Source organism: Armigeres subalbatus, chromosome 1, assembly GCF_024139115.2.
Source record: "Armigeres subalbatus isolate Guangzhou_Male chromosome 1, GZ_Asu_2, whole genome shotgun sequence".
Taxonomy (NCBI): domain Eukaryota; kingdom Metazoa; phylum Arthropoda; class Insecta; order Diptera; family Culicidae; genus Armigeres; species Armigeres subalbatus.
Genome location: NC_085139.1, coordinates 103,173,623 through 103,198,301, shown reverse-complemented (window position 1 = coordinate 103,198,301; position 24,679 = coordinate 103,173,623). Strand labels below are relative to the sequence as shown.

At 36.5% G+C, this 24,679-nt stretch overlaps 1 protein-coding gene and 1 long non-coding RNA gene across 4 annotated transcripts in view; both read right to left on the bottom strand.

The window, feature by feature from the left end:
* LOC134203912 (uncharacterized) overlaps window positions 1-24,679 on the bottom strand; it is a 290,894-nt gene that overhangs the window by 196,553 nt on the left and 69,662 nt on the right. The gene's annotated exons all lie outside the window — the stretch shown is intronic.
* Window positions 14,779-15,880, bottom strand: LOC134203440 (uncharacterized). The gene is made up of 2 exons (XR_009977612.1): window positions 15,731-15,880; window positions 14,779-15,632 (listed from the first exon to the last, which is right to left on the bottom strand). It is a non-coding gene; the product is annotated as an uncharacterized LOC134203440 (long non-coding RNA).

The window sequence follows — 24,679 nt, the reverse complement described above, 5'->3', positions numbered from 1 at the left end:
GAAACCTTTCGAGAATCCATCAATACCAGGAGACTTTTTAGACTGACTGGTTTTAATTGTTAACAGCAGCTCCTCTTCTGTAACTGGAGCCATCAAATCGTTATTCGCGGGTAAACTAGCATTCACAGTCTTATGCGGATTAAAGTAATTATCTGGTGTAACTGCTGATGTTGAGTAAAGCTTCTGAAAATGACTTACTATTTCTGACTCTATTTTCAAACTATCGGTTTCTTGATTCCCTTCGATTTCGAGTGATTTAATGACTGCCTTCCCTTTATTTTTAATATTTTCGCCAACGTGAAAAATTGATGTGTCTTCTCCATTGATCATTGTTTTTGAGTGTGCATAATAGTTTTTTGATATTTGTTTTTGCAAAGCTAGCATTTTTCCTTTTACCAAATTGATTTCTGTAATCATATCCCGATTGTCCACATACTGTTGGTGAAGCAAATTCAGAGCGGCGTAGTAAAACTCCATTGTGTCATGCTCCCGTTTCCTAACAACGCTGGTTTTCCATTTGAGAAACGATGCGATTTTCTTTTTTGCAAATTCATTCCACCACGTGAACCATGAGTCATAAGACCTACGCTGTCTTACCCACCACACCCACTTGGATCTAAATTCCGTGAGAACATTGTCTGTTAAGATTGCATTATTGAACCGCCAGAATCTGTTACGATGTGGTTTTCCCAAATTTGGCAGCCTTATTTTAAGAATCACTGCCTTATGATCAGAAAAACAACATACATTTGATTTAATACCGATAATATCCTGTTTATGTCCCTCTGATATATAAAACCTGTCTAACCTTGCTCCTGAACCATTCCTAACAAAAGTGTAATCGACGGTCGATTTATGTATGACTTCCCACGCGTCACAAAGTTTTAGAGATTGTATGAGAAACTTTAAAGATTGGCTTTGATTTGAAGAATGATTGGCATCTTTTTTTATTCACAACTGCATTGAAATCGCCTCCCAAAATCAGTTTATCCACACCGTGATTGACATAATATTGAATTGTATCGGCAAAAAACCTCTCCCTCTCCGCTCTTTGGCCAGTGCCAGATGGTGCATACACATTGCAGACAGTAGCATGATTATTTATTCTAATGCTAATAATTCGAGTGTCAATACTGCGTTGTACGTCGGAAGTTATTATATGTGATCTAACCATTATCTCAGTCCCACGTTTATGATGATCAATATTTGAGAACGAATCATAACCATTTATGTTAATTTGTTCGTGAACCTCCTGCAGCATCACAACATCAAGTTCCATCAAATGCACAAAGGCTTTCAATGCGTCAACCTTGTTTTTATTAGAAATACCATTCATGTTAATTGATGCAACGTTATAGGTTAAAGCACTCATTTTGCTAATTATTTAGAGGATTTTCTTGATCTATTCCGTTTATTGGTTTTCTGATGAGCTGGTGATACACTTCTGCTTCGATTACCATCTTTTGCAGGAAACTCTTCATCCGAACTGAGTGCCATGTACAAATTGTTTGGTATTCCAAAATGAGATCCCTCTACTGTGGATGTAGATGGTTTTGTAAGTGTGTCAGTGTGATTCTGATCGCCATTTGATGCATCAGTGATACGAAGATCAGCTGTGCTATTCTCTGGCTGACCTTTGTCGTGGGGTACGGCAACAGTGTCAACAGTACTATCTTTGTTAATAGCTATTCCCTGTCCAGAAGCACGGATAATTGAATCCTCCATTTTACTTAAGTTCCCTCGAACTCGGTTCAATTGATTGAGATTTGTGAAAGTGGCACTTACCTGTTTGCTTGTGTTACCATTTCCAATGCTCCCAGTGGCTGATTGGGTAGGTTGCTTCAAAGCCCCAGCGTAATCTACACCGAATGCTCTCAGTCTATCGCTAACGTTTCCTGTAATTCCCGTTTGCAGCTGCATCTCCATGTAATTGACTTCTATGCACTTTCGACCCCAATGTACTGGCTTGTTGCAGTGCCTGCAGGTCTGCTGTTGATTCTTGTAGGTGATTAACGTGACTTCCCCGCGGATGTTAATGTAGGACGGTATAGCCGAATGCAACCTTATACGCGCCGACCGTACGCCGCTCCGTATCCCTTTCAAAATGGCTGGTTCCGTCCATGTCTCTTCTTTCAGCCAGATCACATCTTCATACTGTTCCAACGCTTGTTCGATTACCGAGTTTTCGGATTGAGGTGAAATGTCATGAATTCGAACTGTTGTTGCTCCATCCTCCATGTAGACATTTACCGTGTATTTGATATTTTCGATCGTGACCTCGTGTTTCCCATCATTTTTGTCTGCTACTGCCATTGCCTGATCTTCTGACAGGCATTCCAAGAATACCAGAGACTTTCCCGTATTGTGTTGGAGCGATTGAACAGTCGAGAACTGGATTTTCAAATTGTGATTGATGAATCGGACAATCATGTCCATTGTTATCTTTCTTGTTGGCACCGCACTCAAGTCGATGACGATGGTGTTGATCCGAGGACCGTTTGATGTAAGGTGATACGGTGATACGGCCATTGTTTCTCGTGTTTATTGTTCGATTTGTGTGCACAGCCTAAATAGACTGGCAGAAATAATAGCTTCACTTTATTGCTCAGAACAATCTGAAAAAGCGTCCGTTCTCACTGACTAACAAAGCGTAACTGCGGTTGGTGCTGCAGAAGTGTTTACTAGATGGTAATTTTCCGGATACGTGGAAGTTCCAGAAATTGGTGCTGCTGCCGAAATCAGGGAAACCGCCGGGGAATCCAGCATCGTATAGGCTCATATGTCTGCTGGATACACTGGGGAAGCTTCTGAAAAGGGTTATCCTTAATAGGTTTACACAGTTCAGGAGGGTGAGACTGGCTTGTCATTGAAGATGCAGAGAGGGCGTCCAAGAAGAAGAGGAGCAGCAATCGGTTCTGCGCGGTATTGACGATCGACGTCAAAAACGCGTTCAATAGTGCCAGCTGGGAGGTCATCGCCGCAGCGCTGCATGGAATGCGAATCCCCAGCTTCCTGTGTAAGATCCTTATGAGTATGTATCTTGTGTGGCAAGTACAATGGACACACTATGCCCAGGGAGTCGAGAAAGTTTCCAACCCGAAAACATCCTAGACCGGACCGAGAATCGAACTCGCCATCTCCGGATTGGCAATCCTACGCCTATGCACGCAATGCTACTGGGGACCCCAATCAATGTGGACTATTCCTGTGAAAAGGCGGCTAAAATGATCGGTACGTTAGCAAGGATCATGCCGAAAGTCGGCGGTCCGAAAGGCAGCAGTATGCGTCTTCTGGCGACAGTATCATCCTCGATACTAAGGTACGGAGTTCCAGGGTGGAGAGCTGCGCTCAATACGATACGTAACCGGAGGAAGCTGAATAGCGTGTTTCGTCTAATGGCCATTCGAGTCGCGAGAGCGTACCGAACCATTTCGTCGGAGGCAGTTTGCGTTATCGCAGGAATGATTCCAATCTGCATAACCCTAGCAGAGGATATCGAGTGCTACCAACGAAGAGATACCAGAAATGTGAGGAAGGCGGTGAGACTGGACTCTATGATGAACTGGCAGCCGGAGTGGGACAATGCGTATAATGGGAGGTGGACCCATCGGCTCATCCCCAATGGGTTGACGTTGGTGATCAGGGAGCATGGTAAGGTGAACTTTTGCCTCACACAGTTCCTGTCCGGACACGGTTGTTTTTGCCAGTGTGTGTCATCGCTATTCTGCCCGGCGAGACTCCAAAGCACGTGGTATTCGACTGCCCGAGGTTTGCGGAGGCACGTAAAAGAATGCCTCCCATAAGAGCGGACTACATCGCAGAGCGAATGTGTCGCGATGAAGGTACGTGGAATGCGGTAAGCAGAGTCATGACGCAAATACTGCAGCGTCTATGGAGAAGGGACCAGCAAATAGGCGTGGGTCGTCGGGGCGCCAGCGAACCGGAAGTCTTCTGCCAACCGGAGTCGTCGGACCGACATCGGCACTTGAACCGCCAACCTGCTGAAGAAAGAAGAAGGAAGTGCTTCGGGTATGCCAGTGCGGACGTCATCCACCACCGGAACTGTCGGGCCACTTCTGTCATCGCGAACACGAAGTCGGCGCAATGCGCAATAGCATCCCCGCGATAGCCACCGGTAGTAGGGGCACCATCAGTGCGGAAGTTTCCTTCACCGGAACTGGTGGACCACCCTCGACGCCGGAGGAAGTCATTGAAGATGCAGAGAGGGCGTCCAAGAAGAAGAGGAGCAGCAATCGGTTCTGCGCGGTATTGACGATCGACGTCAAAAACGCGTTCAATAGTGCCAGCTGGGAGGTCATCGCCGCAGCGCTGCATGGAATGCGAATCCCCAGCTTCCTGTGTAAGATCCTTATGAGTATGTATCTTGTGTGGCAAGTACAATGGACACACTATGCCCAGGGAGTCGAGAAAGTTTCCAACCCGAAAACATCCTAGACCGGACCGAGAATCGAACTCGCCATCTCCGGATTGGCAATCCTACGCCTATGCACGCAATGCTACTGGGGACCCCAATCCATGTGGACTATTCCTGTGAAAAGGCGGCTAAAATGATCGGTGCTTTAGCAAGCATCATCGGCGGTCCGAAAGGCAGCAGTATGCGTCTTCTGGCGACAGTATCATCCTCGATACTAAGGTACGGAGTTCCAGGGTGGAGAGCTGCGCTCAATACGATACGTAACCGGAGGAAGCTGAATAGCGTGTTTCGTCTAATGGCCATTCGAGTCGCGAGAGCGTACCGAACCATTTCGTCGGAGGCAGTTTGCGTTATCGCGGGAATAATTCCAATCTGCATAACCCTAGCAGAGGATATCGAGTGCTACCAACGAAGAGATACCAGAAATGTGAGGAAGGCGGTGAGACTATGATCTATGATGAACTGGCAGCCGGAGTGGGACAATGCGGATAATGGGAGGTGGACCCATCGGCCCATCCCCAATGGGTCGACGTGGGTGATCAGGGAGCATGGTGAGGTGAACTTTTACCTCACACAGTTCCTGTCCGGACACGGTTGTTTCCGCCAGTGTGTCTTCTTCTTCTTCTTCTTCTTATTGGCATTACATCCCCACACTGGGACAGAGCCGCCTCGCAGCTTAGTGTTCATTAAGCACTTCCACAGTTATTAACTGCGAGGTTTCTAAGCCAGGTCACCATTTTTGCATTCGTATATCATGAGGCTAGCACGATGATACTTTATGCCCAGGGAAGTCGAGACAATTTCCAATCCGAAAATTGCTTAGACCGACACCGGGAATCGAACCCAGCCACCCTCAGCATGGTCTTGCTTTGTAGCTGCTCGTCTTACCGCACGACTAAGGAGGGCCCCTGTGTGTGTCATCGCTATTCTGCCTGGCGTGTATCATCGTAGAGGAGACTCCAAATCACTTGGTATTCGACTGCCCGAGGTTTGCGGAGCCACGAAAAAGAATGCCTCCCATAAGAGCGGACTACATCGCAGAGCGAATGTGTCGCGATGAAGGTGCGTGGAATGCGGTAAGCAGAGTCATGACGCAAATACTGTCAGAGCTGCAGCGTCTATGGAGAAGGGACCAGCAAATAGGCGTGGGTCGTCGGGGCGCCAGCGAACCGGAAGTCTTCTGCCAACCGGAGTCGTCGGACCGACATCGGCACTTGAACCGCCAACCTGCTGAAGAAAGAAGAAGGAAGTGCTTCGGGTATGCCAGTGCGGACGTCATCCACCACCGGAACTGTCGGGCCACTTCTGCAACCCGAACACGAAGTCGGCGCAATGCGCAATAGCATCCCCGCGATAGCCACCGGTAGTAGGGGCACCATCAGTGCGGAAGTTTCCTTCACCGGAACTGGTGGACCACCCTCGACGCCGGGGGAAGTCAGGAGGATTCGAAGTACTGTGGGTCCAGAAGTTGTGATTAAAATTCTAATTTTAAATTGTGTTTAGGAAAAATCACGTTTGGGCAATTATACTTATTCGATACACAACAAGTTTGCGTTCGACGGGGAATCTTGCAATGAGTATGCAGAAATGTTTAAAATTGGACCTATCGATGATATTTACAATTTTCCTTACATGGTTCGTTTTACCTTCACCCATAAAGGAAATATTACCGCTTGGTGGATTAATCCGGGTTTCTTAGAACAATACATACACCATTTACCTAATTTTGTAGGCAATTGATCAGTGGAGAGGCTTTCCAGATTCTGGATATGCAAAACGACTGCCCAGCTTACTCTGTAAGTGACGCGACGGGCTTAACCTCAAGCCTTTTTACCAAAACCACCATAATAAATACATTTTTTCACGTAATTTACGTCTAAGAGAAAGGATCAGATACATAGTGTAAAACGGAAATTTTCAAATTCGAGACCGTCACAAAATCAGCAGAGGTTTCAAACGCTAATATCGTCTTTATCTTTTGATGGAGTTTCGAGATTTTCTTATCAATCGATTCGGGAACTCTCCAGCAATTTTTCAGTTAGTTAGGCACATAAGTGGAAATAAATCGGTTCTTTTCAGGACCACCATTATATTTAGAAAGAAGGTTAAGTTAAGATTATTTTTCAACTAAGAACTAGACAATTCTCCAATTAAAATATTTAGCATTTATATCCAGTGCTATTAATCATTCAAAATGCGTATTGTTGAGAAGATTAATAAAATAAAATTGATTTTAGGCAATCTTTCTTCATAGAACAAAGCATAATCGTTTGGCGTCGGTAGCGGAATCATGGCGTCAGTGTCGATCCGAGCATCGGCTGTCGGCGGGTGGTTGCCGCAGAAATTTAGTCACTAATGTAGCTTTTGCAACGATTTAGATGTCTTCTGCACAAAAAGTTAATTCCCGTGAGACTCAATTTATGTTTTTTTCTTCTGTTAATGATTGAAAATGAAATCGGTTCCGAGATAAACTTTATTCAAAGTACAAAACGAATTCGCTTCTCAACGGCACAAATTTGGCGAACGTTGTAGAATCCCAAGCTCATGTCAAAAGGAAACGAGGCAATAAATTTATTCATATTATGACTGAAAACTTGACGGCGTCAACAGCAAACCTATGAAGAAGCCACAATAGTGGAGAAATTTTCATCCGTCGACTGCATTTTTTTCTGCACCGTCTCTTTCCGACAAACTGCAAATTTTAATATACTGATAGCAACGACGGCCTTTCTTAGCCGTGCGGTAAGATGCGCGGCTGCAAAGCAACACCATGCTGAGGGTGACTGGGTTCGATTCCCGGTCCGGTCTAGGAAATTTTCGGATTGGAAATTGTGTCGACTTCTCTGGGCATTAAAGTATCATCGTGTTAGCTTCATGCTATCAAATTTAAGCATTCATATTCCTACTCGAGAGCTTCGTTCAAGCTCCTTTATTTTCATCAGGGGTGCCCGAACAAATTACGCACATAATGAGCCCTTTATAAGCATGTGTCGTATATTTAATCAATGTTCTACTGCTTTTGACTTTTCTCTTTCTCGTTCTACACTTCGAAGAAGTTTTCTCCTAATATTATCCCCACCTCGCCACACGTAACATCAAAATGAACTGGTGAAATAGATTCTAGATGGAATTGTAAATAGAAGTAGTTATATAATAGTTAAGAATAGTAGTATTAAGCTAAAATTGTATCATTTGGAAACATTGTATTTTCTGTTGATATGAAAAGAAGAGGAGGTTTTGCGCCCATTTGAGAAAGAGCGTAAAGTGCTCTACTCAAACGGGCTTTTCCCTGCTCCAAAGAAATAAAGAAATAAAGATATACGAATGCAAAAATGGTAACCTAGCTAGAAACCTTGCAGTTATTAACTGTGGATGTGCTAAATGAACTGAACACTAAACTGCGAAGCAGCAATGTCCCAGTGAGGGATGTAATGCCAATAAAGAAGAAGCAATGACGGCATTTGAAATTATTAATAGAAACAAAATCAGAAAAATTTCACGAATGCGCTGCTACCGGGCCGACTTCCGAAGATTGGCCACTCCACAATCGATGACGATGACCGCCACTGATGTCACTACCCATGACATGCAGCTGCTGTTGACCGACCTCTCGATGATTTCTCACCAAACAGCAAGACTACCGGAGTGCTAACCTCGCCATCGCCACACCGATGTAACCGTTCTCTCGTACAAAATGACGCGTACGCGCGAACTAGCAGCTTTCTGGTATCTAATGAAGTAATATCATAAGCCCTGCCCCTATGAGTGCACACTTTGACTATGCGTTTCCACATTCACTGTTGGGGCGGGGCTATAATGACCCACTGCTTAATTCTATTTGTGCATACAAAGAGCCCTGTTTCGCGCGACCACGCCATTTTCGTTCGAGATTTTAAGGAGGTCGGTCGACGGTCAGATTTTTATCGCAAGAATCAAACTATTGAATGGTTGCTGACAATAATGATTGAAGAAGCATATCATAGAGAATAAATCGGTTCTTGTCAGAACCACTAGTATATTCGGAAAAGGTTGTACTGTGACTGTAGCAAATGTGACTGTAGATATTTTGCCACAGTACTTGGAAACCGTGGAGAACCTTGAGGAGCTGCAATTTATCGTGTATTCGGCTGCAGTGGCTGTTGTAAGAACGTTGGGATTGCGAACGCGCCCACAAGGTGAGAGTGATGGACGCGCACGCCCCAAAGCACAAAAACCCGCGTGGATGCGACGTCTGGAGACCCGCATCGCCACACTGCGGTCAAAGGTTGGTCGATTAACACAGTACAAGCAGGGGAATCGATCAACCAGGCTAGTTCGGAATGTTGCTGAAATTGTGAAACCCACAGAACTCTGTGATCTCACCGAGGCGAACAAAACTGAGATCCTCGACACCCATGTATAGCGGTTGAGTGCTCTTGCTAAACGACTGCGACGTTATGGAGAATGTTCGAAGAGGAAGAAGCAAAATCGAATGTTCAGCATCAACCACATCCGAAACGACAAAGCCGACTTTGGCGAAGTCACGCAGTTTTGGTCCAATCTATGGAAGAACCCGATCATACACAACGGCGATAGGGTGTGGATAGCCGAAGAAGAGCGATATTGTGGTGAAATTGGAGACATGACCTATCAACGTAAACGCTCAAGACATACGTGGGGCTACCCGGTATACCAGGAATTGGGCTGCACCAAGACCCGATTTTGTGCATGATTTCTGGTATAAAAAACTCACAACGGTCCACGGGCGGATGGCGGAATGCTTCAACACGGTACTAGATAACCCCGGGCAGCTACCGGAATTCATCACTAGGGGTGTCACTTATCTTCTGTCGAAAGATCGGAACACTTTGAACCCAGCCAAGTACAGACCAATAACGTGCCTTTCGAGTCTGTACAAAGTGCTGTCATTGGTAATAGCGAGGAGGGTGCAGAACCATTGCGACGTCAACAACCTGATGACCGAGGAACAAAAAGGTTGTCGACGCAACACACGAGGCTGCAAGGATCAGGTCATCATTGATGCAGTCGTTGTTGGACAAGCCACCCACAAGCAAAGAAACCTGAGCATGGCGTATATCGACTATAAAAAGGCATACGACTCAGTGCCTCACTCGTACCTTCTTAGGGTACTGCAGTTGTTTAAGATAAACGGTAACGTCATCAGGCTAATGCAACACGCTATGGGGATGTGGACCACATCCCTATACATTACCGATGGAGAAAAGGTGTTACGGTCCAGGACTCTCAGCATCAGTAGGGACATATTCCAAGGTGATACCTTTAGTCCTCTATGGTTTTGCCTTGCCAGGAACCCTCTTAGCAGAGCACTCAACCAACACAACTATGGCTATCATTTGAAGAGTGGGGAAAGGAATACAAACATTACCCACACCTTCTTTATGGACGACTTGAAGCTGTTTGGAGAATCTGTGGAGAAGCTGCACCAATTTCTGCGGCTTGGAACGGTATTCAGCAACGACATCCGGATGGAGTTTGGTATCGATAAATGTCGATCCATACATCTACACCGGGGTCACCTGGTGGATGCGGACAGTTTCCGGGTCAACGAACAGGAGGAGATTCGATACATGGTTGAAGGTGAAACGTACAAGTTCCTAGGTTTCCTGCAACTGAAAGGAATTTGCCATACGATGATCAAGAAAGAGCTGCAGGAAAAGTTCTTGCATCGTGTCAACGGTATTTTGAAGAGCCTCTTGTCGGCCGGCAACAAGGTGAAGGCGATAAACACGTTTGCTGTGCCCTTGTTGACATACAGTTTTGGGGTGGTGAAGTGGACCAAGACTGACTTGGAGGCGTTAGAACGAGCAGTACGAGTGGCGTTCACTAAGCATCGCATGCGCCATTCAAAATTGTCCATTGAGAGAGTCACCCTTCCACGTACAGTAGATGGAAGATGGGTCACCGATACTTCGCCACGAAATCTATCGCGCTGTGTGTGATGCTGACCACGGATTCAGTGCCCTGCATCTGGTTCTGGAAAATAGTTTCGTGAAGCTGTACTGGGATCGCGAGATCATAACGGATGTCCTCATTCATGCCAATCGGCCAGATATTGTGGTCTACGACAAAAGGATGAAGCGGGTAACCCTCATCGACATTGCTGTACCGCTAGACCATAATGTTCAAACAACATTCTCCAACAAGATAACGAAGTACCACGACTTGGCGGAGGAGTTGAAGCAGATGTGACACCTGGAGGACGTGCGTATAATTCCGGTTGTTATCTCAGCAACCGGAATCGTCCCGAAATCTCTTCTGAGATCCTTAGGAGTGCTGGAACTATCTCATAACCTCCTTATCATCCAAAAAACAGTGGTTCTTGGAACTTGCAGTATTGTAAGAAGGTTCCTGAACCTCCAGAACTAATACATCCGGCGTCGAGGATGTTATCGATCATTTAGTAATCTGCGTTCGATCATTTAGTAGTTTGTCAATAACTCATTCCAGAGGCCTAATTTTGAACTGTATAGTATGGTGGACTTTTAGTGCAAAGGTTTTTCTACAACTCTCCTTAACAGGTCGAAGTTCGAATTCCACTATTAAAGAAGTTACGGTGCTAGTTGCAATACTTATACTAAATGATAACAAAATATGCAATCATTTAGTCTAAGTTACTGCTACTAGCCCTATAGCTCCGTTATTAGTGAAATTCAAACAACGAACTGTTAGGCAGAGTTGTAGATAAACCTTTGCACTAGAAGTCCACCATACAACACATTTTGAAATTTAGCCTCTGGAATGAGTTATTAACAAACTACTAAATGATCGAAGGCAGATTACTAAAAGATCGATAACATCCTTGTCCGGCGTAAACGTTTATTATAGGATTTTAAGTCAACCGGCGAATAAGATCCACAGAGCCTAATCCCCTTTGGCATTCAGATTGCCCGGGGTAGGTGAAAATTCCCAGCACGCTTGCTGAGGAAGTGCCAAAAATTATAATAATTATCATTGGACCAAAAGATTGTTCGTAGTTTACGTCGGACGATCGTGGCTTGTACACAACCCTTCAGATTCTTTCAATCATATGTTCCAAAGCACTATGATAGTTTTGCACATTCACAATTTAGTTCCCCGAAAGCAGCGAAAGAGAACTCCTATGCCTATTAGCATTCGTAAATATCAATTTAATAATAGAAATAACAAGTGATCAAAAATGATGATTATGAAAATATTGATGTCGGATTTTTGATCATTCAAATCTTTGTTGGACGGTTATAGCTAATTCAATCAAATCATTTGATTTGAACGCGAATCACACATATGAAGAACACCACCATTCAGCTCACATAAATTGAAAGGAAGTTGAACACTTCAAACTTTTGGCAAGGCAATTTAATTCAACTGTGTTGATGAATCCACTTGTCTAATCTGAACTTAAACCAACAGATTATCCACTGGATCATCATTGAAGAAACAAAAAACCTTCCAACACCAATCCGCGCTCAGCAGGAAGTCCAAATTAGAATATTTTTAATAATCATTCAGAGGAATTCGGGGTCATGCGTTCCAGTAACCTTCGCTTCCAGCAACTTCATCGCACGATCAAAAACCCGCGCGCATAATTAATTAGTCCGTCGATAAATTCATCGCAACCATAACTAGAAAACCGCTTCATCTCGGTACCTATAGACTCTTGAGTCTTGAAAACAAAAGCAATGTTGGCGATGATGATGGTGAAGATCGGCTCCCTCCGCGCCGGCCGGCCGTCTCCGTAAACCGCCATGGATGGAGTCTGCGCGCGGAAAACACAAAAAGTTCAAGGCGCGGAGGTAGGCCCCCCAAAATGTGTTAAATAGACGGGCACGCACGTTTCTCTCTCTTTTGTAGTCGAACAGGTTAAACTTGTTCGCTGGACATGGACTCACGGGTGATTCGTCATGTTTATGTTGGTGTACCGGTGCGGTAGTGCGGTTGGTGGTCGGTAACTTTCCAGTTTCTCTACAACATGCCCAGTCCAGCCAGCGGCCGAGAGTTGCGCGATAGGGATTGCCAAAAAAGAAAAACAATCGTAATCGTACTATGCGGGGGTATAGCTTTGTTGGTTGGACACTGTGAAGTGGATTTGAGCTGTTGATGTCTACCATGCTTCCAACTGCAGTACATGCATTGGAAAACTTTTCATTACTTAGTTCCCAACAATTTACCAACGCATGATAAGGTTTTCAAAGTATTTCAATGAAATTTGTACAGAAATAATCCTCGTTACAAATACTCAATTACTCGCTCGTCTACCAGACGATTTGATAAATACGTTATCTACATTGTTTTGAACGTGATGTGCTGGTCTTGAAATGGTTATAACTATTGCTCAACAAATGCTAGCCTGTGACCGCTCTACATATATGAAGAAACAGTTAATGCTCCATTTCTCCATCGACAGCGTTTGCTGATTGGTTTGGTCACGTTTCCTGGCATTATCGCGGCTATCGAACGCTTACAATGGCACACTGCAGAACTCGCGCTGCATCGCTGGTATGGTTCTGATGTCTGGCGCAAAAAAAAACAGAAACATGTTTTCCGACTTGTTTTTGTGTTTCTTCTATGTCGTTCCGGCGAAACCCGAGCACGGACGTGCATAGCCGTTCCGCATTTGTGTTTTTACTCGCACTGGGTAGAAATTGGTGCTAACCATTTCGTCACCGCCTTGCTGCCACAGCATCTCATCAACCATCAAAATGTCATTACACGACATCAAGGAAGGTGCCATTAGGAACATTCCCAAGAAGGGGCAAGAAAAGCCATCATAACCCACTCCGCTGTTCGACTCGCAACGTCTCCACATTCCATGAATCATTTCTTTAGCATTATTGCATCCTCCGACCGCATCGCCACCAAGCATCGGCATCGGAATAAATCTTGCGCTCAGAAATTTCCATAATTATGATTCGTTCCATCTTCTACAGACAAGATGGGCGCGCGCGCGTCGAGGACATGTATGCGGTGCACTTTTTTTTGTCCAACACATCGAACCACAGTTCCCGAAAGTGCAAGCATGCATGCGATGTTGCATCCGCTGCGGTTCATAAGGGATCGGAAAGATGGAAAGACATACGTCGTCGACAATCGTGTTATCTTTTTTACTTACGATTTTATAACTGCACCGGCTATAGGATCATTTTAAACAACTTTACAATGAAGTTGATGGTTGTAAGTACGTACATAGCATATTTTCAAAATTACAGATCTGATTTCAATTATTTGATCTAACAAATGACGTGAGCTCGAAATATGCGTTTTTCACAGTGTACTCTATGTTTCATTTATGACGCACTACATACGATACTGATGAAACTTATCTAAAGACGTATAAGCGAGCATTGACGTCCGCCCTACCCTTCCTTATCGAGTTTCTAATGCCAGGGTAAGTTCTCATCATAATTAAATCAATTTCCATTCGATTAGGTCAAAATAAGAATACGGAACCTAACTACGGCACAGTGACTACAAAACAAGATTTTTTTTACACTCGATGCTTCGAACAAGTGGCATCAGCTTCTTCTGTTCTGGTACGGTTGCAAAAGCAATGATGTTATTGATGTGAGTGCATTCGTGATGGGGCTGAGTCATCGCAACCTGCTGGTGGCTGTTGATGGATTTTTGTCTGCCCGGGGAGTTTGTTCATAATGTTAAGAGGTCCCACCCAGCAATGGTGAGATGCCTCGGATGCCGGTCATCACCGGGAACAGGTTTGATGCGGTTTTTCACAATAAAAACACTGCTTAGATGATGTTGGTTATTTATTTGCGAATGCAGTTACCATCAGCACAAGCTATCCTTTTTTTAGAGGCGTCGGAAATATCTTTCCCAAGATTCGGACAATTCGGTGGTTGATCAGAAAAAATGACGTAATGGATATAACGCACAAAGCTGGCTCACGGTAGAACAAAGAAGTCATGGCAGGTAAGCTTCACTTATCGGCATTTTAAAATTGAATGAGAATAAAAAGAGTATGTAGCCTCTCGGCTGCTCAGAAGGGAAATCGGGAAGGAAGTTGTCAAGCACTGGGTCGTAAGCTAATTAGCACCGCTATATTCACTACACCACCTAGCACTTACCTTGGCAGGAGCTTCTATTGCTGCGTCACGTCCCGGAGGAGGAAGCCTACCGATCCAAATGACCAAAGAGGAAACTAAGTTCAGACCAGATTGTCGTTCCAAAGAGGACTACCCAGAGCGAGGCTTGTATACCCAATACGGGGCACGAATCGAACCAGACAAAAGCAATATATATATATATATATATATCTATATATATATATATATATATATATATATTCAATCAGGGAATTGCGTCCTTGAATAAGTACTTTAACGCCAAAATTAACTTAACATTATTGTTTTATTAGGCCATTGGGCCGTTTTATGGGGAGAGAGACAATAATAGGTGTACTTGCATTGTTCGATGTTCTACGTTGGCATGCTGTTCGCTGGGGAGGGCCCTCCGGTGGAATCTACGTTGCTATGGTCGCTCACGGACCGATCGGGGACATTGGAAGCGGAACTAAGGCTTGTCGGTTGGCTTCGGACCGACGACGACGACGCTTTACACTTCGAGCGAGCTTTTCGAACCGTTTTCGACTGGTTGGATGGCTTCAGGTCACGTTCCGGAAATGCAGGAGTTTGGTCGACGATGACACGGTCGTGCCCAGACCGATTGAATACCTCGGACGCTGACTGGACTAGCTGGCTGCGGACGATGACGACGCTTTTCGCTACCAGCGAGTTTCGATGCGTGTTCAACTGGCGTTCTGTCACGTTCGGCGACTGCGGTGGTTTTGGTCAACGATGTTATGTCCTTGCACGGACCGACCGAATATCTTGGAAGCGGTACGCTGGCTGGAATGGCGACGTTTTTCGCTCCGCGTGAGAGTTTCGAAGCGTGTTTCACCGGCTGGATGGCGTTCTGTCACGCTCGACGAATGCTGGGGTCTCGTCTACGTTGCCACGGCCGCTCACGGACCAATCGACGACTGTATTCGACTTGGGTAATCACTTCGTACCAGTCCGCGTGGTTCTCCGTCGGGTGATTTACAATTCAGGTCGTCCGTTGAGTCACGTAGGCGATTTCTTCCTAGCCGCCGGTCGTCGTTGAAGCTGCTGAGAACGAGAAGCGGTCCTCCGGGCGTTGCACCCGAGGCCACAAGAAAAAGAAAAGGTCCGGAAATAGCACGGACCTGTTCCATACAGATTAGTACACCATTATCTCTCTCTATTATGTCCCTATACTCCACCATTGATTATCTTAAACAATTAATCAGAACAATGCATATACCTTTTCTTCAGATTGTAATTTCACCGGCTAACGGTGATGGCTTGCGTTTTTGATTAACTCTGGCTTTTGGTCTATAACAAATAATCTATCTTATTTAGGGTCTATTTTACTCCTGTAGCCTTACAACTCACTGGCTTACCAGGCTTTCACCGGAAACACCACTAAATGAATATATATATATATATATATATATATATATATATATATACATATATATATATATATATATATATATATATATATATATATATATATATATATATATATATATATATATATATATATACATATATATATATATATATATATATATATAAAATATGGAAACTTCACTTCACTTTCAAAATTAACTTAACTGACCGTCGCGCACTACTACTCTCTGTGGTAGTCAAGAGGGAAGAGACAGATCGCAATCCGTCGTCTTGCCTTTACACCCTTTTTGCTGTTTTTTTCGGCCTTTTGAGAAGAGCCGAAGTTTGACAGCTTCGCTCTTCTCAAAAGTTGGCAACAACTCCAAAACGGTAACGACAATTAGGTCAACTCCCGTTAGTAACGGGTGGGAGTCCTATCTCAACCACGGAGGGAAAAGTGTAGGGGAGCTTATATAACGGGTGCTAAATAAAATACAGGAATGGCATTGAATCTTTTTGCTTCGGACAGCTGGGATCGCCACCAGTAAGGCTGTCCTTTGCCTTAATTATGGACGGACTGGGCGTTAGGTGCTCACTGGTGTGGGGGACGAGACATTGGGATGCTTGTGGAGGAGCCAACAAGCTACAAGTTGAAACCAACGGTTACAAGTATCAGGGTTCTTACTGTTCTCACAACCTAAAACAAACAAAAGACAACTAGTAGACATAGACATAATTTCTGAGATTATGCAAAACTTCCCCTTAACTGGAGCAGGAATCAAACATGGGCACGGAGCACACAGTCTCAACAGAACATTCTCCATAGCTCATCTGGTTCAGCATCTCGACAATAAGTTGAAAACTTTTTAGACATTTTGAAACTTTATAATTTTTAACATAGATTTTTGAATTTTAAGATATTAATATCTTAAGATTTAAAGATTTAAAGATGTAAAGATTTGAAGATTTAAATTTTTTCAGGATTTTAAGTTTTTAGATTTTTAGATTTAACAATTTTAGATTTTTAGTTTTTAAAATTTTTATATTTCTATAAAAAAATGAAATTAAAATTATTTTTTGATTCTTAAGATTTTTAAATTTTTAGATTTTTTTAGATTCCTAGATTTTTAGATTTTTGGATTTTTGAATTTTTAGATTTCTAGATTTTTAGATTGCTAGAATTTTGGATTCTTAGATTTTTAAATTTTTAGGTTTTTAGATTTTTGGTTTTTTGGATTTTTAGATTATTAGATTTTTACATTATTAGATTTGTAAATTAATAAACTTTTAGATTTTTAGACATTTAGTCTATTAGATTTAATAATTAAAATTCTTTAAAGCTTTTATATTCTCAAAATTTTGATTTTTAGTATATTAGATTTTATTTTTTATTCCAATATTTTTAGACTTTTTAAATTTTAAAATTTATTTTTCTTAAATTTCTTAAATTTTTAAATTTTTAGATTTTTAAATCTTTAGATCTTTTAAATCTCTTAGATTCTCAGATTTCAAGTTTTCTTTCTTCAGATTTTAAGATTTCTAGCTGCTTACGTTTTTAGATTTTTATATTTTCAAATTTTTAGATTTCTACACTTTTAAATTTTTTGATTTTTGAATTTCTAGATTTTTATCAGAAAAATATATAATTAATTAAATATATAAGGTACCCCGGGGCAAGTGAAAATACGGGGTAAGTGGGTACTATGACTGCCAATTAATCGGTAACAATGTTCTAGAAAGATGAAGCAGAATTATCAACGAATTCGCCTGACACAAAAAAATTGCGACACCATACTAATGGTATTGTTTAATCATGACTTTAAACTACCGGCAAAATCTATTACTTTTATTTTAATTCAACGAATTTCCAAAAAAATAGTCGTTTCTAAATTCATCATTGATGTGGAAGGTGAATATTTTGAGCAATTAAATAATTGTGTGACATCGAAAACGATTTAAAAGTTTTGATTAAAGCCAAAATCTGAAATTTTCACTTGCCCTTAAGTTTTAACATGCATGGGGCAAGTGGGACATATTTGAAAAACATTTTCGATAGAGCCATTTTACCTGTTTTTAGATTGTTTTCTAGTGAAAAATAACTTCGACACTTATATATCATATGGATCTGAATCAAATGCAGTTGATATCGTTGGTTTCGTTGTTAAGAAGTGGTGTACAGTTGATTTACCAAATGTGTATTTTGCTTTCTGGAAATTATTTTCCTCATGGAAAAGAGCAATGGTTATAGCTATGCTAAATTTTCCGTTTACAGTGCAAACAATCTATTTATTCTACAATAGATCAACAGGTTTTTTCTTGTGTTCTGTTATTTTTAAACATCGCACCAGATTAACAGATTTTTAGATAAATAAATTGCCTAAGACATAAATTGGCCATTTCGTTCTATTACAAATTTACAACACTGCGCATCGTATAAATAAAAACGTTCCTTTTGAAGTTCTAATTTATGTAATAATTTATGTTCTAAACAGAGCAACATTCATTCGAAAAGTGAACAAAGATTTGCTCATCTTTTCCATCTAACACATTTGGTAAGAAAGTAAGCTAATGGAAAGCAAGACAAAAGCCAATTAAACAGTAAACAGGCTGTTGTCTTGTTTTTATATTTGCTAACATTGTAATCCCTTTCTTTTTGCCAAAAACAAAAGTCTGACAAGCAATAAACCTCCATCCATGATCGGAAATACTACGACTCAGAAATTACATGAACATTATATCTGCATTCTTCAAATTAGTTTCGTCCGACAGTATAAAACAGAATAGGTCCCACTTGCCCCGTTTGAAGGGGTAAGCGGGTCCCACAGGTAAATTTATTTATGTCACTACCAATATTTTTGTAACTGAATAAATGGCTTACAACACGTCTACACTTCAACAACGGAAGCATATAATGATGTATCCGTGGTTAATGTCCTGAAATACCCTGTTTTCTAAGTATGCGTTAACGATTTTGCTGAACTAGCGTTTTTTTAGGTCCCACTTGCCCCGGGGTACCTTAATTAATATTAATTCGTCTTAGACGGTTAGATTTTTATATTTTCAGATCTGAAGATTTTTAAATTTTTAGAATCTTAAATTTCTAGATTTTTAGATTATTAGATTTTAAGATTAAGATTTTTAGATTTCTAGATTTCTAGATTTTTAGATTCTTAGATTTTTTAATTTTGAAATTTCTAGATTAATGGATTTTAATTTTTTTAAATTTTGAGGTTTTAAGTTTTTTAAATTTATCAATTTTTAGATTTAAGATATTTATATTTTTGAATTTTAAAGTATTTAGATTTTTGGATTTTTAGATTTTTGAATTTCTAGATTTTCAGATTTTTAGATTTCTAAGATTTTTAAATTTCTAGATTTATTTATTTTTAAATTTCTAGATTTTTTGATTCCAGATTTTTTGATTCCAGATTTTTAGATATTTAGATTTTGAAGATTTATAATTTTTTTTAGATTTTTAGATTCTCTAAATTTCAAGATTTTTAGGTTTTTAGATTTTTAGATTTTTCAGATTTTTAGATTTTTAGATTTTGTAATTTTTAAGATATTTAGATTTTCAGATTTCTAGATTTCTAGATTTCAAAAATTTACGATTTTTCGATTTTTAGATTTTTAGATCTTCAGATTTTTGGATTTTTTAATTTTTTAGTTTTTAGATTATTAGATTTTTAAATTTCTAGTTTTTTTGATTTTTAGATTTTAGATTTCTAGATCTCTAGATTTTTAAATTTTTAAATTTTAGATTTCTAGATTTCTAGTTTTCTAGATTTTTAGATCTTTAGATTTTTAGGTCTTTAGATTTTTGGATTATTAGATTTTCTAATGCCTAGATTTTTAATTTTTTAGATTTTTAGATTTTTAAATGTTTGTAGATATTTAATTTTTAAGATTTTTAGATTTTTAAATTTTTAGATTTCTAGAGTTTTATTTATTTAGATTATGAAGATTTTAGATTTTCATATTTTTAGATACTTTAGATTTTTAGATTTTTAAATTTAGGTTTCAAGAATTCTAGATTTTTCAATTTTTCGATTTTTTTGATTTTTAGATTAGGATTTTAAAATTTTTAGTTTTTTTAGATTCTTAGATTTCTAAATTTTTTAATTTTTAAATTTTTAGTTTTTTTTTATTTTTTGATTTTTAGATTTTAGATTTTAGATTCCTAGATTTTTAAATTTTTAGATTTTTAGAATTAAATTTTTAAATTTATGGACTTTTAGATTTTTAGAGCAATAGATTTTAAAATTTTTAAACTATAAGATTATATTATTTGTCTCGACTTCCCTGGGCATAAAAGTATCATCGTGTTGGATTTTTAGATTTTTAGATTTTAAAATTTTTAAATTTATTTTTTTCTAATTTTTAGATTTTTAGATTTCTAGATTTTTAAATTTTTAGATTTTAAGACTTTTAGATTTCTAGTTTTCTAGATTTTTAGATTTTAATTTTTTTTGATTTTAGGATTTTTAACTGTTCAAATTTTTATTTTTTTTAGATTTTAAGATTTTTAGATTTTTGCAAGTCTAGTTTTTTTAGATTTTTAGATTTTTATATTTTTGAATATTTTAGAATTTAAGATTTCTAGATTTCTAAATTTCCAGATTTTAAGAAATTTAGATTTTTCAATTTTTAGATTTTGAGACTTTTTGATTTTCGGATTTTTAAATTTTTAGATTTTCAGAGTTTAGGATTTATTAATTTTAAATTTTTAGTTTTTTAGATTTTTAGATTTTTTAATCTTAAATTTTTTCATATTTTTATTTTTTTTTTGATTTCTAGATTTTTAGATTTCAGATTTCTAGATTTTTAAATTTTTAGATTTCTAGAATTTTAGATTTTCAGATTTTTATATTTTGAAATTTCTAAATTATTGGATTTTAATTTTTTTTTAATTTTGAGGTTTTGAGTTTTTTTTAATTTATTAATTTTTAGATTTAAGATTTTCATATTTTTGAATTTTAAAGTTTTTAGATTTTTGAATTTTTAGATTTTTAAATTTTTAGATTTCTAGATTTTCAGATTTTTAGATTTCTAAGATTTTTAAATTTCTAGATTTTTTGATTTTTAGATTTCTAGATTTTTAGATATTTAGATTTTGATTTTTTTTTAGATTTTTCGATTTTTGAAATTTTAAATTTTTAGATATTTAGATTTTTAAATTTTTCAGATTTTTAGATTTTTATATTTTGTAATTTTTAAGATTTTTAGATTTTCAGATTTCTAGATTTCTAGATTTCAAAAATTTAAGATTTTTCGATTTTTAGATTTTTGGATCTTCAGATTTTTGGATTTTTTAATTTTTTAGTTTTTAGATTATAAGATTTTTAAATTTCTAGTTTTTTTGATTTTTAGATTTTAGATTTCTAGATCTCTAGATTTTTAAATTTTTAAATTTTAGATTTCTAGATTTCTAGTTTTCTAGATTTTTAGATTTTTAGATTTTTAGGTCTTTAGATTTTTAGATTTTCAAATGTTTAGATTTTAAATTTTTTAGATTTTTAGATTTTTAAATGTTTAGATTTTAAATTTTTTAGATTTTTTAAATTTTTAGATGTCTAGAATTTTAGATATTTAGAATTTGAAGATTTTTAGATTTTCATATTTTTAGATTTTTTAATTTTTAGATTTCTAGATTACTTGATTTCTGGATTTCTAGGATTCAAAAATTCTAGATTTTTTGATTTTTCGATTTTTTTAATTTTAAGATTTTTAGATTTTTGGATTTTAAAATTTTTAGTTTTTTAGATTTTTTAATTTTTAAATTTTTAAATTTATAAATTTTTAGTTTTTTTGATTTTTAGATTTTTAGATTTTAGATTTTAGATTCTAAATTTTTAGATTTTTAGACTTTTAAATTTGTAAATTTATGAATTTTTCGATTTTTGGAGCAATAGATTTTTTAATTTTTAGACTATAAGATTATATTAATTGTCTCGACTTCCCTGAGCATAAAAGTATCATCGTGTTGGATTTTTAGATTTTTAGATTTTAAAATTTTTAAATTTATTTTTTTCTAATTTTTAGATTTTTAGATTTCTAGATTTTTAAATTTTTAGATTATAGGACTTGTAGATTTCTAGTTTTCTAGATTTTTAGATTTTAATTTTTTTTGATTTTAAGATTTTTAACTGTTCAAATTTTTATTTTTTTTAGATTTTAAGATTTTTAGATTTTTGCAAGTCTAGTTTTTTTAGATTTTTATATTTTTGAATATTTTAGAATTTAAGATTTCTAGATTTCTAAATTTCCAGATTTTAAGAAATTTAGATTTTTCAATTTCTTTATTTTTTTTTCATTTTTAGATTTTGAGACTTTTTGATTTTCGGATTTTTAAATTTTTAGATTTTCAGAGTTTAGGATTTATTAATTTTAAATTTTTAGTTTTTTAGATTTTTAGATTTTTTAATCTTAAATTTTTTCATATTTTTATTTTTTTTTTTGATTTCTAGATTTTTAGATTTCAGATTTCTAGATTTTTAAATTTTTAGATTTTTAGATTTTAAGACGTTTAGATTTTTAATTTTCTAAATTTATGGATTTTTTAATTTTTAAATTTTAAAATTTATGGATTTTTAGATTTTTAGATCTTTATTTTTCAACCAACCTTTTATTTTTCAATCTTAAAATTTTTAGATTTCAAGATTTTTTAGATTTTTAGATTTTTAAATATTTTAGATTTTTAGATTTTCGGATATTTTTATTAGATTTTCAGATATTTTTATTAGATTTTCAGATATTTTTATTAGCTTGTCAGATATTTTTATTAGCTTGTCAGATATTTTTATTAGATTTTTAGATGTTCATTTAAAAAATAAAAAATGATATACGAATGCAAAAATGGTAACTTGGCTTAGATCCTCGCAGGTAATAACTGTGGAAGTGCTTAATGAACACTAAGCTGCGAGGCGGCTCTGTCCCAGTGTGGGGATGAAATGCCAATAAGAAGAAGAAGAAGATAATTAAATTTTTATGTATCTAATTTTTTTTAGATTTCTAGATTTTTAGATTTTAAAATTTTTTTATTGTTATATTTTAGGATTTTAAGATTTCAAGAATTTTAGATTTTCAGATTTTTAGATTTTAAAATTTTTTAATTTCCAGTTTTTTTGATTTTTAGATTTTTGGATTTTAGATTTTGGATCTCTAGATATTTAATTTTTTAGATTTTTTGACTTTTAGATTTCTAGATTTTTAGATTTTTAAATGTTTAGATTTTTAGATTTTTAAATGTATAGATTTTAAATTTTTAAGATTTTTAGATTTCTAGATTTTTAAATATTTAGATTTTGAAGATTTTTAGATTTTTTGATTTTTTAGATTTTTTGATTTTCATATTTTTAGATATTTTAGATTTTTAGGTTTCTAGATTTCTGGATTTCAAGAATTCTAGATTTTTCGATAATGAGATTTTTTTTAGATTTTGAGATTTTTAGATTTTTGGATTTTAAAATTTTTAGTTTTTTAGATTTTTAAATTTTTATTCTCTTAAAATTTTTAGTTTTTTTTTTATTTTTAGATTTTAGATTTTAGATTCCTAGATTTTAAAATTTCAAGATTTTTAGATTTTTAGACTTTTAGATTTCTAGATTTTTATTTTTAGATTTCTAGAAATTTTTAAATTTATGGTTTTTAGATTTTTGGACCTTTAGATTTTTTAATTTTTAAACTATGAGATTTTAGGTTTTTTAGGTTTTTAGATTTTTGGATTTTTAGATTTTTAGATATTCAGATTTTAAGATTTTAAATTTTTTAGATTGTTAGGTTTTTTGATTTTCTAATTTTTTGACTTTTAGATTTTTTAGATTCTTAGATTTTTAGATTTTTAAATTTTTAGATTTTCAAATTTTTAGATTTTCAGATTTTCAGATTTTTTGCTTTTTGATTTTTTGATTTTCAGATTTTATAGATTTTTAAATTTTAAGATTTTTAGATTTGAGGATTTTAAGATTTTAAGATTTTAAGATTTTAAGATTTTAAAATTTTAAGATTTTAAGATTTTAAGATTTTAAGATTTTAAGAATTTTAGATTTTCAGATTTTTAGATTTTTAGATTTTTAGATTTTTAGATTTTTAGATTTTTAGATTTTTTTGATTTTTAGATTTTTAGATTTTTAGATTTTTAGATTTTTAGATTTTTAGATTTTTAGATTTTTAGATTTTTAGATTTTTAGATTTTTAGATTTTTAGATTTTTAGATTTTTAGATCTTTAGATTTTTAGATTTTTAGATTTTTAGATTTTTAGATTTTTAGATTTTTAGATTTTTAGATTTTTAGATTTTTAGATTTTTAGATTTTTAGATTTTTAGATTTTTAGATTTTTAGATTTTAAGGCTCAAATTACCGTCATTCAGTCATTGACGAGAAAGACAGCCACGTGCTCTTACCACCCCCCAGTAATAAAACCACCCACCGAGAAGAAAAAGCAGTCTCCAGCCGGATGGGAGAAGTAGTTTTGTTTCAAAACTACATCATCCAGAAGCGAAGACATAACTATATCCGGTGGATGCTTCATTTGGTCGTATTTTCCTTTAGTTTTTTAAAAAACTGCCTTTTGTAAATTTCAACATTTTTAAATTTTTAAATTTATTAATTTTTAGATTTTTAACATTTAAGATTTTTAGATTCTTGAATTTGAAAGTTTTTAGATTTTTAAATTTTTATATTTTGAATATATATTTAGATTTCAAAAATTTTCAAGCTTTTTGGATTTTTAGAATTTTAAATTTTTAGATTTTTAGATTTTTCCGATTTCTAGATTTTGGATTTCTAGATTTCAAGGATTCTAGATTTTTCGATTTT